Here is an 18,307-nt window from a genome sequence, read left to right on the forward strand (position 1 = left end):
GTAGTTTACGTAATTCTCTGTCCATGCCAATTAGGCTACGTTGGAGAGACATCTCGAGCAATTAATATTAGAATTACAGAACATCGCTCGGCTATTAGGACTGCTCAATTGACAGCGCCTTTAGTGAAACATTATATTGATTTGAACCACGAACCAGAAGACATGAGATGGCGAATTTTAGAAAAAATGAAAATTGCAGTCCAGCAGAGCATTGTCTGTTGGGGTGCGCCTGGTTGCGTGCAGTGGTGGAAGGCGTAGTGGTAGGGTCAGGGGTGTTGAAACTGTCGTAGAACTGTCTGATATTATGGTACATCATCTATCTGTTGTACTCCTTCCTCACTGGCACCTGCATGTTTGACTGTGGTCACTGTACTCTGTAGCTAGTTCTCTGTGCCACTGAGGGCAATGTTCTGGTTTCTGTACCAGTGTCGCTGGTTGTAAATGCAATATAGCCCTACTTCTTCTTTGTTGCTGGTTGATTGTATCATTGAGGTCCGTCTTATATGAAGTCCTATTTTAGGAACAATGAACTCATTCTCACTAATAAAAGTACTGACTCATTTATTAAACATTTTCAAAATGAAATAAAGGTTGTTTTTCAGCGCCAGTAATAAGCTGCAGCTGATATTTTTTAATCTTGAAATACCTGCAGACATATGTATGAATTTTGTTGCCATGGGCAGCGTAGCAAATCACCTTGCTGCGCTGCCCTGTGTCACAGGGAAAGGATGGGAATGTTCCATATTTAAGGCATATGGTGCATACCTGTCCTTCCCCCCTGTGCTTGCGCAAAATGGGCTGTTTAGTGCCAATGCAGGCATTGCATGCAGGATTGTTTTTATGCAGAAAGTGGCACCTTCCGGTACAAAAGCCATCCTTAGAGGTGTTTTCTCTTTCACAGTGTCCTGCAGAATGCAACACACATAGAAAGAGGAAGTAAGGAGGAGAAATGAAATGAAATTGGGTTTTGTAAAGCGCGTTACTACCTGGAGGCCTTGTAGCACTGTGGGACTGTTGGGTTAGGAGGCTGCTATCTGACTTTAATGGAAAAGAAGTGTGTTCAGGATTTTCCTATACTTTTGTAGATCAGGTTTGCTGCGCAGTGTGGGAGGCAGGGAATTCCAGACTGAGGCCGCGTTCCATGAGAAGGAGCGCCCACCCCATCTAGCCGGTTTGATTTTCTTAGTTGAGGCCAAAAAAACTGTGCTTGAGCGTAGTGATCTCGGCGGATGGTATGTGGAACCAGAATTTTTTGTACAGGAAGAGTGAACCCAGGACATACACCGCCTCACCGCCCAATACATTTTTCCTTGTTACACCTCTCTTGGAGCGGTGATCTTTTTGGCGCATTCCCAGGTTTACCAGGTTTGGTAAATCTGGAAGTGCGTATAAAACCATGGAATTAGCATAGGAATACCCACGCAACTCCCATGGAACGCCTCCCTTGTGCATGGCGATGCAAGGCGGTGATTTGCACTGCATTGCATTATTCCAGATTTTTTAAGCCATTCAAAGCACCGCAAAGTGGCTTTGCGTGGCTTCAAAAATCTGATTTAAAGTTTGCATAGCTTTTGCACCATGTGCATGAACAAAACAAACAAGGCCATAAATGTGGCACTTAAAGTCTACCTATTGTTACAGCATGCTTGTGCCACTTACTGTCATTCCACCTAGTAACATCAGGCCTGTTCTGCTCACTCTTGGCATAGATAAAGCCATCAGTTCTGGCGTTAATGCACTAACACATGCAAATAGCATTTGAGCACGCGTGAGTTTGTGTGCTATAACACATTACAGCCAGAACAACCGGCTTGTTTACCAACGCAATTAGAGCTTTGAAATCATTTTACTAGTACGTCCTCCAAGTGCTATTTTGTAAATCCCTTCAGGAAAGCAAATAAAAAAGCTGTTTTCACAATGTTCTCCTTTTTCACAAAAATTGAGGCAAACTTAATACTTAGACATCAAGGCGGAATATTCATAGCAACTTAAAATGTATATATAAAAACATGCTCCACATGATAAGCTGGAGGAAGTTGGGATTAAAAATCTGCTTTAGAAAGGTGAGAGTCACTTGCATATTTTCCCAATAAATCCCTATTCCACTATTCTTATCCTCTTCTTGATGCCGAGTTTGAGGCACCCTCAAAGGTTCTGCCTTATCACTGTTTTGTTCATCATTTATATCTTAAAGCTTATCATTTATGTTATATTTTATCTTGTATATCTTATTTATACCTATGTACAAGCAAATCCACGCATATGGGCTAAATGTTTCTGCCTATGCAAATAACACTAAGTGCATGCTGATGGTTTGCGAGCCTATTGGTCTTGCACTAATTTAATTTGCCAGCCATATGAAAGGCATCAACAAATGGATGACAGTCAATGATTTAACACAAAAGTGATAGAATTTGCCCCGCCTGCCTACCCCCAACCGTGCTCCCCACCCATACCCACATGCACCTTCTTCCATCCCGGCTGTCATTGTGGAAAACCTGGAGATCCTACTCAATAAAGATGTGTCACACCTTTCGCATACCACAGCCTGCCTGATTATTCCCCTTGCACGTGCTCTGGCACGTTTTAGACATCTTGTTCTGTGGTAAAATCGATTACCTATGCATAATTTATAATCAATAATCAATAAGAATAACTCAGAAAAATAAGAGGCAAAATCCGGGATATTGAGGTTAACTCAAAAGGGTTTTATTCCTGTAAAAGGAATTGGGTTATTGGCTCGAGCCAAGGTGGCATAACCATTCCGTCACCACACGGGTTCGGGAAGGGGCAGACAGACAACATATTATTTACAGAAGTACATATATATAGTCAATGCATTACATTAAGCGAATGGGCAGTAGGCGTAACAGCTGGAAAAAAAAGGAGATAAAACATGAATATGTCACAATAAAGGCGTTACAATAGGCGTGCATGAAGGCGTGTACTAGAGACGTCATTAATCATGAGGTCACAAAATGGGAGGATACATAGGAGAATCTTGCAATGTCAGCAGAAAATCATGACACAGATGCGCGCGCAGCAGATTGACGTGAATCTGACGTGTAGCTGGAGGGTGAAGGGGCTTGACACTTAGCACTACAAGTGTAGACATAAGTCTAGGATGTCAGATCAACCTGATCCCAATATCGTATCTAATATCGTATGTTTTAAGAACTGTAGTGTCTGGAAGGAAGGTCTCTCGGGCAGAGACTACTCTATACTGTCTGCGTGTATACGTGTCTACGTATCGGCATGCGGGGTGAGGGGGCATGGGCCTACCATGGCAACAGAGTCTATGAGTTACTTGCACAGAGACAGAAAGACCGGGCCCATGCTCCTGCAGCTGGGAGGATGTTTACTTGAGCTACGAGACAGGAATGTATTTTCGAGGAGTGGAGCAGATAATTTGAAGGTTGAATACAGTCTTGGCAGGCAGAAGGCTGGGCTGGGCTGGAGCCGCGCAAGGAGTAAGGCAGGGGTGACTGGTACAGAGGCAGCCTGGGTTGAGGCCCTTAGAGTCGGAAAACAGGAAAAAAGGTTTCATGGCAGAATCAGGGCCTACTCTCGCCAGAGCTGAAAAACGTGTAAAGTGTACCACAAAAAGACGGTGGCACGGTATATATAGGAACTGAATATTCAATCCAATTATGGCGGATCTGAAAGAGGACATGTTAAAGATGGACGCAAATGTATTTGCGTCTTCGTAGCAGACACAGGAGGGAAATCGCATGCACTGCAAGCTAGTACATGGAGACGGTGGGGTACTCGCTGGGGAACACTACTTGATCAAAAATTATATTTCCTCATTCCCTCCTTGTTCCCCACGGACCCTTCATGATACATCAATTCTCATCAATTGATCAATCTGTTCACTTAACATCAATTGCTCTTCTTGCTTCTCGTGTTTTAAATGGGAACTTGGACGTGGAATACATGAAGTGGCACACAGGCCGCAAATTGCCGGTCCACATTGGAGACACAGGCAACAACTGAGTACTATGAGTAGGCCAATACCTAGGAGGGATAGGATCTTCCACCCCCAGGCTGACAGCGTTGTCCAGAACCAACCGGACCAAGTCCAGGTGCCTGGAGTCTGATGTATCAAACTTGCAATTTTATGGAGACGTGTAATAGCTTTGTACACGGTTGGCGCGTTATTTGGGATGAAAACACAGCAACTTGACCCGATGACCTTACAAGCTCCACCCCTATCTGCCAAGATGACGTCAATAACGAGACGATTTTGAAGAACAACAACCCGCATAGCGGACTGCTCCTCTGTTAAGTTACCTAGGGCTGAAGTGGTCTCAAGCACCACTGCTTCGAGGGTTCTGGTTAATCTACGGATTAGCTTACTATTGGAAACAGTACCTAGGTAGGGGAAGAAACCTTTATTGAAATCTGTGTATTGTTCCCATGTGGTTTCAGTATAATCGACAAGTGGGAGATCTCTTCGGAGTCTATGCTTGACCAGATTAGTGTTTCTATGATAGTCAGGAGGGGCTAGGAAAACAGGTGGCAGAAGGAATGCAATGTAACAGGTACCATCCCAATCTAGAGGCAAACGGACATATGCAGTATGGCCGCAAACAAAATAGGAATGACGTAAAGCCCTAAACGTGGATCTACCATGATCACTGAAATCGACCACAGTAGTACATTTACTATGACCCAAGTGTATGGAACCATTCTTGCGAACGCATAGTTCACCAGTAACTGGCAATACTGCCATAGCAGGTAGAACAGGAGCAGCTTCAGATTCGACAGATAAAATCATGAATGTAACTGTGTAATTATCTAATCCGTATACTTCATTTTCTAGATCAGTTCCAGTACCAACGGGGAGTCCCTCCTTGTCAGGGTAACATACTTTAAGCAAGGCTGAGTTCAGGTTTCCCCAAACCCAGTTACCTTCGTAAATAGCAGCATCAGAAACTAGGGCATTGAGCATTTTAAACCATGCACCACATGTGCCATTGTGAGTGAACGGGTACGGAAAAAGGGGAAGAACTCCCTTGTTTTCTTGGTAGGGAGGGAGTCGACCACATATCCAACAGTTTGTAGCATTGGTAATCTGATGGGAGTGATGTAACATACTAATGAAAGTGTTGTTGCGCAGCGCAAGTCTATAGGATAACTCGTGTGGGGGTAATTCACTAAATGAATGTTCGTCAGTAACATTATAAGTAGATTGTGCACGCTTGAATATAGGGTAATATATGTGTAACAAAACACTAGCAGTAATGACCAGCAAACTTAAGATAAACATGATAAGTAGTGTCACTATACAGCGACTGCGAAGTGATTTACAATATGCATTCCTTTTATGTTGTCTTTGTCTATCTCTCTCTCTATCTCGATCTAGGGGATACATGTCAGAAACTAATTTAACCGATTCACCTAGGGGAGGACTTAAACAATTAAACTGTCTGACTTGCTAGATCGTAACTTAGTTCTGTATTCTTCAGAAGCAGATTTCTCAACCAAAGGGAGTTTTGAGTCTGAGTCAGTTTGTGTAGGAGGGCAGGGCTTAGAAACCAAGTCCGAAGGAAGTCCGTGAAATTTTTTGATGTGGCTGGAATGCAGCCATCCCTTCCTGCCCTCTAGTTTAACAGCTGTCCTCGTCGTAAGCAGGACCAATTTCGGGGCTTGCCAGCGGGGCTCCAATGGACTTCTCCGATCAAAGTTGCGGGTGTACACGTAGTCACCCGGGACCACCTCGTGGGGCTTCACTTCGGTGTTGTTGGGAAAGGCTGCAGCTACCTGTGAACGACAAGATTGTAGTGCAGACATCAAGGAGGCAAGGTAATCTGTCAGCATAAGACAATCAACATCAGTTATCTTTCGTGGAATGGGCGTCCCCCACATATTCGGTGGTCTACCAAAAACCACCTCGTACGGGGATAGCCCAGATCGGGAATGGACCACCATCCTCATATAGAAGAGGGCGACCGGCAAGGCAACTATCCAGTCCACACCCTTCTCTCTACAGATCTTGGAAAGTCGGATCTTTAATGTCTGATTATGGCGCTCCACGAGACCTGCTGCCTCGGGATGCCGGACACAATGGAACTTCCACTGATAACCTAACAGAAGTGTAATGTGTTTCACAAGTTCGGATGAGAATGGCTGACCATTATCTGAGTATACGATACGGGGCAAACCATACCGCGGGAAGTATTCACGAACCAGCTGCTTGGCAGTGGTCGGAGCAGTGTAATCAGGAACTGGGTATGCTTCTATCCATCGGGAAAGAGCACATACGACTACGAGGACATACTTGAATCCTCGACAGCGTTCCATCTGGATATAATCCATCTGGAGTATTTCAAAAGGATGATCGGGAGGCTGAAATCCACCTTGTTCTACGGGAATGCTTTTACCTGGATTGAACTGACCACAAATCATGCAAGTACGCACTTTCTGCTTGGCTGCTGCCCGTAAGTTTTTATTCGACCATATGTGTTGAATACTGTCTAGCATTGCCCTCTCTCCTAGGTGTGCGGGACTATGTATCGTGTTAATGATGACTTGTACCATAGAGTCGGGGAGAAACCATGTAGACTTTCCCTTCGTCATCCAACCCTGGTCTGTTTGGATCCCTCCTAGTTTAGTCCATTCCTTAATTTCATCTGGTGTTGCATGTGATTGTATGTCGATTACATCATGTGCGGGATCCCTGACTGTCATGCAGTGCGATGGTAACACTAATTGTGTCTGATCAATTACATGAGTTCGGTTCTGAGCAGTTTGCTTTGCTGTTCGGTCTGCCAGGTCGTTACCCTGGGAGATGATATCAGTAACCTTTGTATGTGCCTTACATTTCATGATAGAGATTGCAGTGGGTAGATGTATTGCATCTAACAGGGCTTGAATAAGGGGACCGTGCTGGATGTTGGCCCCATGAGAAGTTAAGTAACCTCTCTCTCGCCAGAGGACTCCGAAGTCGTGAACGACTCCGAATGCATAACGTGAATCAGTATATATATTGACTTTCTTATTTCGGGCCTGAATACATGCTCGTGTCAGAGCAATAAGCTCTGCGGCTTGGGCTGACAAAGTGTCAATACAATTAGTCTCAATAACTTCAGTGTCTGTCGTGACAGCATAGGCTGCCACTAATTCACCTGTCCTTGTTCTCATACATGAACCATCCACATAAAGTGTCAGGTCTGGATCTGGTAACGGAACATCTGTCAAGTCTTGTCTGGGCTTTGTTGTGATAGTAATAACTTCAATACAATCATGTGCCAATGGATCTACTCCATTTACTGGCAATAACGTGGCAGGATTTAATGTGCTGCAGCGTCTGATTTCAATGTGTGGTTGAAACAATGTCAGTTCGTAACCTGTCAATCTTGCTATGGTCAGGTGTTGGGTCTGAGTTCGATTTAAAAGGACTTCTACAGAATGTGGAACCTGTACTGTTAATGGATGTCCTAACACAATAGCATCACTCTGTCTAATTGCTAAAGCTGTTGCTGCAACTGATTTCAAACACGCCGGAAGGGCCTGGGCTACTGGGTCTAATGTGCTAGAAAAGTAAGCACAAGGCTTGTGTGAACCTGCTTGTTCCTGAGTGAGGACTGACAAGGCAGTACCCTCACGTTCTGTGACAAAAAGTGTGAAAGGCTTACTGTAACATGGTGTTGCTAAGACAGGTGCTTGACATAAGGCTTTCTTCAAGTCTTCGAAAGCTTGTGTATGTTCTTGAGTCCAAGGGAGGACAGTCGAAGTCGCTGCCTCCTGTGTCGTTAACTGAATGAGTGGTTTCGCTAGAAATGCATATTGGGGAATCCATTGTCTGCAGTATGAAGTTAGGCCTATGAAAGCCCGCACTTCCTTTTGTGTTCTGGGTGGTGACATGTTTGCAATTAACTGAATGCGGTCAGGTGTGAGCTGTCTCCCCACTTTGGACAGCAAGTGACCCAGGTACACAACTTGCTGAACACAGAATTGTAGCTTCGAAGGAGACACCTTGTGTCCCTTGTCGGCCAGAAAGTTCAAAACAGTCAGTGAAGCATTTTCACATTCGGGTTCGCTTCGAGCGGTGATCAGCAGATCATCGACATATTGAAGCAGGGCAGTGTGAACTGGCATGTGGATACAATCAAGTTGCTTTTTCAATGCTTGACTATAGATGCTGGGGCTTTCTGTGAATCCTTGAGGTGCACGGGCAAATTTGAAAGATCGTCCATTTAAACTGAATCCGAACAAATATTGGCTCTCTGGGTCAATAGGGACACTGAAGAAGGCGTTCTTGAGGTCTATTACAGTAAAGAACGTCGCTTCTGAATCAATAGCAGTCAGCAATGAAGAGATATCTGGGACCACAGGGTACTGCGGTACAATACATTTATTCAATTCGCGCAGATCAATAATCAATCGATAAACAGGTGGAGCATTTGGGTCAGTACGTTTAAGAACAGGAATGATAGGAGAATTACACACATTGGAGTCAGTTTCCACAACCACTCCTTGTGCAATGAGCTCGTCAATGATTCTCAGTAAAGCCACTACAGCATCTGGGGGTAACTTGTATTGTCGGATTCGTGGTAATACCACTCCTGCCTTGAGAGTGACTCGATATGGGGTAATGTGCATGCAACCTACATCAGTGGGGCCTTGTGCCCACAAGTGTGCAGGGACGTTCTGTAGCCGGGGATCCATATCTCTTAATACATAATGGCCTTTGAAATCTCGCAAAAACAATCGTACTCCCTCCGGAGAACAGCATATAATAGCTCCTAGAGCCTTCAGTGTTTTTATACCTAACAGGTTTTCTGGACATGATTTCGTGAGCAATAAATCTGTAGTCCGTGTCAGAGGACCTACTGCAAGAGGGAGGGGTTGTGATACTTCATTAATAATGGGTTTTCCTGAAAACCCAAGGGACACGTTCTGTGAGCCTGAGAGGGGTGCCCCTGGTACTTCATTGTGACTTATCGTGGTTCTGCTTGCCCCTGTGTCAATGAGAAACTTTCTGTCTTTCCCTAATACTTGACTATGTACATAAGGACCATTTTGATCTACAGGAACTTCAATAAGAGGCAAGCGGAATTCCCTCTCTAGGCTGTTTCATGTGTATCGCTGATAATCAGGGTAATCGTTCTGCGCATACTGGTACATCTGCTGTGTTGTGTTTTGTGTTGCGGTAATAGGCTGTTGTTGGGGTATCGCTACGGTCTGTGTAGTTGCTGGCATTGGTGCAATATGTTGTATATTCTGGGGCACTTGTTGTGAAGTCTGATCTTGTCTAGGAGGACGCGGTCTCTCTTTAGTCTTACCCGTGGCGATATTGTGTTTCAGAACTGCACAATCGTTTATATAATGACCTGGCTGTTTGCAATAATTACATACACCCTTGACAGGAACTGTTGAATTACTGGGATGGGTCGCACCCTTTTTCTGACCGTCGGCAGGAACCGACTGAGCAACTAACATTTTCATTTTTGTATCCTTCATACGTCTTTGTTCATGTTCCTGTTCTTCTCTAAGTCTATTCTGGTGGTACTGTAACATTTGTAACATTTGTGAAGGAGTATTAGCTTGCCAAGTACTTTCTACTTTCAGTACTCTATTCTTGACCTGGGGCAGAGAATTCTCGACTAATTTCGTTACAAAAAGATGTGGATATGACTCGCTACTTGCTTTCAGACCGCTATTAATACCAAAACATTTCTCGAATCGTGTATAGAAATCACTAGTGTCTTCATCAGGTTTCTGTTTGCATGCTGAAATAGCACCCCAATCTTCCTTTTTCGTACTCAATAAACGTGGCAACACTTGTACTAATAAACCTGGTAACGCTTTAACTTTGTCTCCAAGCCCTAGGCCTGGCACTCGAGTATCTTCTTCATTTTGTAATGCAGCCCAATCAATCTTTGCGTCTCCCACCTCCCACTCTTTTTCCTTGAGTTTCTCGTATATGCCTGGAGGTAGTAGCACTTTCAGTATTTTCATAAGGTCGGGATAAGTATAATCACCCATTAATAACATATCCTTTATTTCGCGGTGAAAACCTGCAGGGTCTTTATCGTGACTAGGTACTAATTTCTTCATTTCCAACAATTCGATTTTAGTTACAGGTGTATACACGAATACACGTCTAAGCGTGTGGTCTGCATTCTGTACGGGGTGCACTTCTCGCAACGGATTCTGTCTATCCATATAATACATGGTTTTTCGTTCCATAACGGGTGCAGAATTGACATGTGGACATAAGAACGTACTATACTTGTGGCGGTGTTCTAGTATTGCTTTAATTAGATCAGTACTTCGACCTTTCCATCTGTTCGTGACTAGTTCTATTAGTATATCAGGCAGAGGACCTGGATCAGAACGTTGGCTTTTATACAATAAGAGCAGATGTTGTATCATGTACATACCAGCTAAACGCTGATCACTCGGTGTCAAGTTCAAGAACGTATGTGCTAACGCATCATCACCATATTTCCCAGAGCTATCAGCCCATTGCACGGCTGACCTGGCTAATTCTTGTTCATCCATAGAATCGAGTACATGGTACCCCATTCGTTCTTGAAGTATTCTGTCAGTGGCTTGGAACAAGTGTTCGGGTGTTCTAGGATTACACATGGCTTCCTGATATATCCTTTTACTTTCTGGGCGCACTGGGCGCATCGAATTATTAAACGGTCTTCCTTTACCTACGTAAGCTATCATTTCCCTAACCGGCAACTGTGAGTGTTCTGGTGTCTCGACTTCCGCCTCTGGCTCCTCCTCTGAGGATTCATGCTTGTCGGAATCTACTTCCGGTACGGGCTGTCTTCTCTCATGCATCTTATTAATTGCAGTTCTGATTCTTCGGTACATATTATCTATACAGGCCTCTTTGTCATGCTGTCCATCTGTTATATTCTGACCCCATCTGTGGAGTGCTTTTACGTCGTCCGGGTTCATACCCGGTCTATCCACTTCTCTAATAAAGCAGTTTATAAGAAACCACAATATCTTGGCTTTAGTATCCACTTTCTGGTAGGTCATGGCCTCCTTAATGCTGTCAGGCCCTACTCCTGTCTGAACAAATTGATATATTCTATCTAGGTGCTCCGTCATTCCAGGTAATGTCATTAGGAAGTTCGTGACTCGCCGTAAACGTATTGACGCGAGTAACATTCTCTCGTCATTCTTTCTACCGGGTACAGGATCATACCTACAGTCTGCAAGACGATCTCCAAGAATTGTAATATCTGTTCTAGGTGTACGCTGTTGCGCTTTTTCTCTGAAACTCATGCGATGGGCAGCTGGTGGGGTCTGGAAACCTATCGCTCCTCCGGACGCACCTCCTGAGGCGCCGGCTCCGAAGGGGTTAGTCGGGTTCGTATCGAGGGAAGTAGATACAGTAAGAGGTGGAAGGAGTGCTGGAAGACCAGGAGGAATCGGGGGAGTAGCTTGTCGGGGAGGAAGAGCATAATTGTCCTGACCATCAGGTGCAGGCACCTGTGGCAATGCAGCATTAACGTATGCGGGAGCTACATCGTCTAAATAGGAAGAGAGGAAAATGTCCTTTGCTGTCTTCTGGTGCGTTTTAGTCGGGAGCAATGGGGGTGGTAGGTCCTTCGGTACTTCCGGAGAGGCCTTTGGCAAGCCCTTTGACAGGATGGGGAACATGCCATTCATCAGTGTATTTCGCTGTCTGTCTACTTGTTCTAACTTTACTCTGATACCTTCCTCAACTAATGCGTTCTCTTGGATCTTGTCAGACTCTTCCTTACTCTTTTCTTCTAATCTGTGAGCTTTTTCGGTACGCCTATGCGATTCTTTACGCCATAACTCGATGGCATCCTTCTGTGACTGTCTGGCTTTCTTTTTCCACAATGCTTCTTCTACTCTCATGATGCATTCTGCATCCCATGTCCCAGCAGCGGGCCATCTCTGATTCTCTGACAGTTCTTTAGTGTAATCCACCCATAAGTCAAGAAACAAAACGGCATCTAGTCCGTGCTTATGGTACATAAAGTACCCTGGAGTGTCCCTAGGTGGAATGGGAACAGCTTCTTCTAGAACCCCTTTACGGGATTTTATTTGTCTTAGTTTAGAAAACAACGGCATTCTGAAATCTGGCTACTTGGTTCTTACTCAGATATGAACACACTATACATAAAACACGTATAAGCACAATAATGAAGATCAAACATTCACTCATACCACGACATCAATACATTTACATTTACATTGAAAACCTACCAACCACATGAAACAGGATGTACCGCTAAACGGCACGGATACACCTTACAGATGCAATCTAGATATACCGCTAAACAGTACAGATACACTGCTAAACAGTGCAGACCAGGCTCGTGTACCCGAACCTGTCTTGACCGGCACAAACTAATGCGCACGTCAGGATGCGTCCCTAGCAACGGTACTCACCAGGAAGCACGGAAACAGAAGGCCTCGGAAACCCTGCACTGGACTGGGCTCGGACTGGATTCGGACTCGACTCGCGACGTAGATACTTCGGAACTTCGGAATCTGGTGGGCCTCCGTATACCTCGGATCTTGCTCTCTCAGCTAGGCTCAGGTCGGGATCCTCCGCACTCCTCACCGCCTCGTCTGGGTGTCGATCGCAGCCTCAGTCACCTCCGTTGGCCTGAGGGAGATACAGGAAATCCTGCGGATACGCGTAGTTGTCCGTCCGGCTGTGGCAGGGGGCTAGGCCTGCAACGCACCTCCGGCGCGTGGGGTGGGGGAGGGGTCCCTATTCGGGCGCCAAAACTGTGGTAAAATCGATTACCTATGCATAATTTATAATCAATAATCAATAAGAATAACTCAGAAAAATAAGAGGCAAAATCCGGGATATTGAGGTTAACTCAAAAGGGTTTTATTCCTGTAAAAGGAATTGGGTTATTGGCTCGAGCCAAGGTGGCATAACCATTCCGTCACCACACGGGTTCGGGAAGGGGCAGACAGACAACATATTATTTACAGAAGTACATATATATAGTCAATGCATTACATTAAGCGAATGGGCAGTAGGCGTAACAGCTGGAAAAAAAAGGAGATAAAACATGAATATGTCACAATAAAGGCGTTACAATAGGCGTGCATGAAGGCGTGTACTAGAGACGTCATTAATCATGAGGTCACAAAATGGGAGGATACATAGGAGAATCTTGCAATGTCAGCAGAAAATCATGACACAGATGCGCGCGCAGCAGATTGACGTGAATCTGACGTGTAGCTGGAGGGTGAAGGGGCTTGACACTTAGCACTACAAGTGTAGACATAAGTCTAGGATGTCAGATCAACCTGATCCCAATATCGTATCTAATATCGTATGTTTTAAGAACTGTAGTGTCTGGAAGGAAGGTCTCTCGGGCAGAGACTACTCTATACTGTCTGCGTGTATACGTGTCTATGTATCGGCATGCGGGGTGAGGGGGCATGGGCCTACCATGGCAACAGAGTCTATGAGTTACTTGCACAGAGACAGAAAGACCGGGCCCATGCTCCTGCAGCTGGGAGGATGTTTACTTGAGCTACGAGACAGGAATGTATTTTCGAGGAGTGGAGCAGATAATTTGAAGGTTGAATACAGTCTTGGCAGGCAGAAGGCTGGGCTGGGCTGGAGCCGCGCAAGGAGTAAGGCAGGGGTGACTGGTACAGAGGCAGCCTGGGTTGAGGCCCTTAGAGTCGGAAAACAGGAAAAAAGGTTTCATGGCAGAATCAGGGCCTACTCTCGCCAGAGCTGAAAAACGTGTAAAGTGTACCACAAAAAGACGGTGGCACGGTATATATAGGAACTGAATATTCAATCCAATTATGGCGGATCTGAAAGAGGACATGTTAAAGATGGACGCAAATGTATTTGCGTCTTCGTAGCAGACACAGGAGGGAAATCGCATGCACTGCAAGCTAGTACATGGAGACGGTGGGGTACTCGCTGGGGAACACTACTTGATCAAAAATTATATTTCCTCAGTTCTCAACCATCTAGTGTTGAGCATCTAAGTCGCTAATTATAACGTGAGTCCATCAACAGAAAGATACGATCTGAGACCTAGCTAACTATGCCCTTACTATACTATAAAGGGTGGCTTTTATTACACTTTTATTTCCACAGAGCCTTTTATGTTACAAAATAGGCAGAAAACGTCAGTTGCCTGCATTCTCCTACAACACCTTCAGTATTGTTCTACTCCTGATGCTGTGCACTGTGCAGTGTCTACTCTGCCCGTCCATTCACAGAAGAATAAAATCCAAGGTCCTTTGCAATGGACACAAGGCGATGTATGTCCTGGGCTTACTCTTTCTGCACAAAAAAATCTGGTTCCACATGCCTTCCTGGAACTGCACTCCTTGGATCCTCTACTTTTGCATATTCCTAGCATTTGGTGTTAACATCAGGTTGAGCAATCCTCTCTCACTTAGTGGCAGACCCAGGAATGCACTGCTGCATGCATTAGAACGCATCTTCTATTGTCTAACCTGCAGGCAACAGCTAAACAGGCTGTATTAATCAACCTGATCTGGAGCCTGCCATTGGTCCCCATGATTTTAACTTTTAAACAATACCAATAGGAAAAGAGTGTATCCCCTTCTTTCAATGTTATCAATCAATTATTGAATTTCTCAAAGAATGTCCTGTCCACAGGCCATTTTTTCAGTTGCAAAGAATTTTCGTTCCAAATTTATTAAAGAAAGAACATCATATAATGTCATTTCTTCAATGTCATCAAATCTTTTCAATTTCATCAAATCTTTTCAATTTCATCAAATCTTTTCAGCCTGAAAAATTTGATAAACTTGTCTGAAAAGATTTGATGAAATTGAATCAAGGACATTATATATTTGGAACAAAAAATCTTTGTAACTGAAAAAATGGCCTGCGGACTGGACTTTCTTTGAGAAATTCAATAATTGATTGATCACATTGAAAGAAGGGGAAACACTCCTTTCCTATTGGTATTGTTTCATTGAGGATTGTGGCCTGTGAGCAGTGGGCCAAGTGGAGTTGAGCGTTGCTATTTGAATTGAGAACAATATTATCCAAGAACAACGACTTGTGCACATTTGTCAAGCCCTCGCCGCCCTGGGTTCAGTGAATGACTTTTAACTTTTAACCTTAGTACCAAGAAACAACGGAGGTGAATTTAACTCTGCACTTTCCCTAACCATAAACATATACATGTGATTTGGAAGAACACGTTAGGCTGACAATTCTGAGAGAGCGCAAACTCTACGAATTGTAGCAGTGCATCACACTTACACGTAGTACGCACAATCATGAAGAGAAATGCCATGAGTGCCGAGAATATATTCATCTATAGTTTGAAATGTGTAGTTAATCTAGAGATATTATATAGAAGTGGAACTAATGCAGAAATGTGTGAAAATGTATAACCTTATTAGACGTGATTAATCCTGATCCATGTCGTGTAGCTGCTAAACTGTAAGAATGACATGCTGCCAACACAGAACAAAGTAGGCCTCAGGGCCAGAGCCGAAAGGGTTGGGAAAGGTACTTATTTGCACGACGTGGATTGCACTAAATGATATTTAGTAATTCTGTTTTCAATAGGTTTATATTTTATAGATTTGTTTACATAATCATAAAGCAGACTATTAACATGATATTGATTAATGAAGGATTTGAAGAATATAATCACTATGAGAAATGTTGTAGGCCTGAAATGTTTAACCATGCTTGATTTACACGTATTAGTATGAGCCAAGTTGCGCCGAGACATAATGTTGCAAACTTCTGTTAGAAGTTTATGAGAATTGGGATCCTAGCTGCAGATGTCTGTCTGCAAGTGAGAGGGGGGATCCAATTATACATCGAATGAATAGAAGGTTGTTTAGGAGACTGGCACAGGCACGGAGGAGGGTTCAGGAATGTTTTAAGGGGTATCGGCGGGCCGGAGAAGAGTCTGAGAAGCAAGGTCAACTCTAACGCACGAGGCCCCAATGAGGATCATCATGGAAAAAGCCAGAAGCAACACCACGTGAGGGGCGTCTCGCGAGGGGCGTCTCAAATGTTGTTGTGTGTTTGGTATTAGGGACAGCACCCCTGGGTGGAGAGAGCAGATGCCTGAGGACCCTTTAGAGAGCGGATGGGTAGGCAGAGAGGGGTCATGACCGGAGATCATAGGTTTTCATCTAGAGACTAAGAGTGGGTGATCTTCCTTGGAAGTCATTCACCACTGACACCTTTTGTTAGGCTGGGATTTTGTTAAGTAGGGATACCATCCAGAGCAGGGTAGGGACAGCCTAACCTGAACCCTTTATTCCGGCTGTAAATGACTGAGAGATCACAATACGTGTCTATGCTTGCAGCACTTTTAATATTGGAACTGGTACTTGTAGTTTTCTTTGCTCGCTTAAGGGCTTTTCGGGAGCACATGTATGTGGTTGTGCCCGTATACCTGTTGAATCTCATCTTGAGATGCCTGTACTTGCAACTGACTTTAACCTTATAATAAATCTTTAAAAGCTAGAAGTAGTTTGTGGTTTTTCTGAGTTGAGTCCATCATTAGCAAAAGTTAACCTGGTATAAGATGCACTTTCTTTCCTCAATGACAGGCAATAAAGATTCAGTCGACCAGAACGAGGTTTAGATCCCGAGTGATAAGATAGAGATCTGAAATCTCGCCCCAGCAATTCAATTGAACCAGTGTGAAATACCAAATGCTAACTTGAATTAGGTTTGTGTTAATGAATCCTTGTTTTCCATACTCACTTCATACAGGTTTCCCCTTTCTAGATTTGTAAATACCATGCCTTATTTTTACCTATTTTGATCTCAGTTTAACCAAAGAGTGAAAACCTGAGTTTGCTTTTTCGGGATTTGAATGTCTGCAGCTGGCGCTTATCTCCCTTAGACATTTTTCTGGGTTCAATAAATAACTTGAAAAGGAATTAGTCAACCTAGAAGCTTCATCAAGTTGTTTTGATGTGAAGAATGTTGATTTCACGGAGGTGCCTACGTCCACCGAAGAGTTTTGTTTCTGATAATGATGTGTGCTAAGTTTCAAAGCTTTGACCATGATGCAGACAGATCCAAGAGCTGTGCTGGCTTAGAGAGGAAGACATTTCTTTCAAAGTTGACCAGTATGATATGATTATATTTTTACAAACAGATAATTGAACTGATTTTATTTGCTAAGCTTTCAAGTAAATCCCAAATATCCCTGGGGCCTGACATATGAATATTGGGTATGTAAAACCTACGTTTTTAGGTCTTGCTAAGGTAGCACATGTGCGGTCTCTGTGAGACATGCTGTTCCTAGAATGTGGACTTTAAGCACCACTCATCTTTTCAATTGGCTCCTTAATGTCTTTTTTAAATACCAGCTTTTGATGGGTGGATAGGCTTAGTAGTCCCTCCTTTTGACTTTTATATTCTCCCAAGAGAACTGCCTCTATTACATGTGCTCTTACTCTTCAGGTTATTTATACTTTGAGAGCACTTTTTTTTGTTGGCCTGCCTCCGCTTGTGTTAAGGGTTCTGTTTGCTTCATGTATGAGCTTCATGAAATACTCGCAGCCGCTGCTTCATTTGCTGTGCTGTTTGCCCGTCTTCCCCTCACTCAACCACCCCCTCACCCCTCCCACAAAACTGCTTTTCAAAATGTTTTTGCTTTCTTTTTTTACAGTGTTACATAGCATTAACTGGACCTAAAGGTATCTGAGTGCTTTACATGACCACCAGTTGCATTACGACAGACACATTCAATTTTAAGCAGGGGAAATTACGTGATTTGCTCATAATCTCAGGATGCTTGATCCAACGCTGAGACTCGGACCTGGTTCCCCAGCTTCAATATTGCCCGCGCTGGCCATTAGGCCATATTCGACCGCTGCTCCCTCCTCTCTTGTTCCTCCCTCTTTCCTCCTTCACGTGGTCACACCTTCTATTCACGCCTCGCTCATGATTTCTCCCCTTCCAGGTTCTCTCCAGTTTCTCCCTCTTCCCTCCTCCTCAGACCGTCCCTCCTTCTAGCCTCTCCTCACTCAGTCTTTCTCCCCTCCCAAGATCCCTCCCTCCTCTCTGGATCCTCCCTCTTCCCTCCTGCAGTCCAGCTCCTTGTTAATAATTCTGTGTGCTTCTCATTCTGTGTTGGCCACTGGCCTCTATATTCCATCCTGCTTAACGGTCCCCCCATCCAAAGCCCCCGCAGCCCTGAAAATTGTACTCAATCAATCATGACATTTGTAGAGCGCACTACTTACCCGGAGGGTCTCAAGGCGCTTGGGGGGGGGGGGGGTGGGGGGGTGCTGCTACTGCTCGAACAGCCAGGTCTTGAACTTCCTCCTGAAGGAGAGGTGGTCTTGG

The sequence above is a fragment of the Lissotriton vulgaris genome, chromosome 12 (genome assembly GCF_964263255.1).
Source record: "Lissotriton vulgaris chromosome 12, aLisVul1.2, whole genome shotgun sequence".
NCBI classification, from domain to species: Eukaryota; Metazoa; Chordata; class Amphibia; order Caudata; family Salamandridae; genus Lissotriton; species Lissotriton vulgaris.